Genomic DNA, 1,755 nt, shown 5'->3' with positions numbered 1-1,755 from the left:
GCAAAGTGATATGAGGTGTTACCGGCTAGATCGATGTGACATCGAGTCGGGGTCCTGACAGCGTTGGCATCAGAGCTGGACTGCCTGTAGGTTCTCCAAGCCAAACTGGTCGATGTTGAGTCTAGAAATTCTCTAGTTATATGTAGGGGAATTGTTTGTGGGTTGGAACGTAAGGCTCTTTTTACTTCTTTACCTTATGACATTCTGATCTGAGTCAGTCCATTCTTCTACCGGGGGTTAAGGAATTAGGATCTATTCTCTCTATCAGGATCACGTGTTACTAATCAGTAGTACCTTATAAGATTGATGGATACAAGCCTAGTTCAGTTCTACTACCACATTATGTTGTTAGAATGGATTCAGAACTTTGATATGATGATGTTGAGTGTGTATGAAATCCTTTGTCAAATGTCTCAAAATCCTTCTTGAGCATTTACAACTGTTATGCTGCCGAAATTTCGCTAGAAATTCTAATGCCTTTTGCATTATGATTGTGCTTTCAGATGGCCACTCGCGACCTCAATCAAGTGGTTCGCCTGACCCGATGCCTAGATGTACCCGGCCATACTGCCAAGTTGGTCAGGGTAATGACTGAGGCTGGATACCGCTGGTATCCCGAGTACACGGTCGAAGAGCAATTCCGAGATTTTAATCAAAGTCAGTATCTCTGCACTGTCAGGATATTTCCATCTTATCCTGGATCCACCGAGCCTCTTCACTGCTCTTATGGACTCGGGGTTACCATTGAGATGGCTGTGCAGGACGCCGCCTACTCTATGATGACCATTATGCGAGTCAGATCTGGTATATTTCGGGACTCTGATTTCCGGTATATGCCAGGATCACTTCCGGGAGCACAAGGGTATCTCCAGGCTATCTATGCTGACCCCACCCAGGAGGATTCACGGACTCGCACCACTGCCGAGATGCTCGAGGATAAGGACCGTGAAAATCGGGCCTTGAGGTTAGAGCTCTTCAATACCCGTGCTGACCACTGGGCCACTTTGACTCGGTTCGCACCGGCGGTGCAAGCTGGATATTCAGATATGCGCGATCTCTATCCTGTGAGATCCGCTCTGCCAGACGTGATGGTTTGGCGTGATGTAGGAGGCATCACCCCACCTCGTGGTCCCCGCAGGCCACCGTTTGTTGGTCCAAGGCCTCATCCTAGCCCCTATGGTCCACAAGCTCCGCGAGATCGTCTGTTTTCGGATGATCATGTTGAGCTCCCAGGCTATGGAGGTGACTTTTACGAGGACTACTACGGATCGGTCTGAGTTAGTGGTAGTATCACTAGTTCGCACTAGCTGTGTCGTCTATCGTCCCGCGTGACTCGTGGGATATGACCTAGTTTGTACTCCTTCCGGAGGTGTAGAAAAATAATGTATAGGAGCTTGGAATGCCTCCGATGAGATGTAATCCTCTTTTCACCGTAATAGTACTTTGTTTGGTCTTGTACTAAACTCTGTATGGTGTGTATGACGATGGAATAAAAGAAGCAGTTCTGTTTTTACCATGTCATACGGATGATCATCTTGCATTTCGAGTTATTCCTTGCATTTTTATCCTATGTCGGAATTTTATCATCCTGACTAAATCATTGTCTTGTTTACCTAGGATGGTCAACACGCGCGCTAACCCTGCTTCTCAAGAGCAGGCCGAAGGCAGTGAAGCCAGGGATGTAAATCTGCCTCATCCTCCTTCACTAGCCGAGGTTATGATGGAAGCTGAGAGAAACAAGCGGGAGACCAACCG

The sequence above is a fragment of the Triticum dicoccoides genome, chromosome 7B, assembly GCF_002162155.2.
Source record: "Triticum dicoccoides isolate Atlit2015 ecotype Zavitan chromosome 7B, WEW_v2.0, whole genome shotgun sequence".
In the NCBI taxonomy this organism is placed as follows: domain Eukaryota; kingdom Viridiplantae; phylum Streptophyta; class Magnoliopsida; order Poales; family Poaceae; genus Triticum; species Triticum dicoccoides.
Note: the sequence above shows the minus strand (reverse complement) of the source record.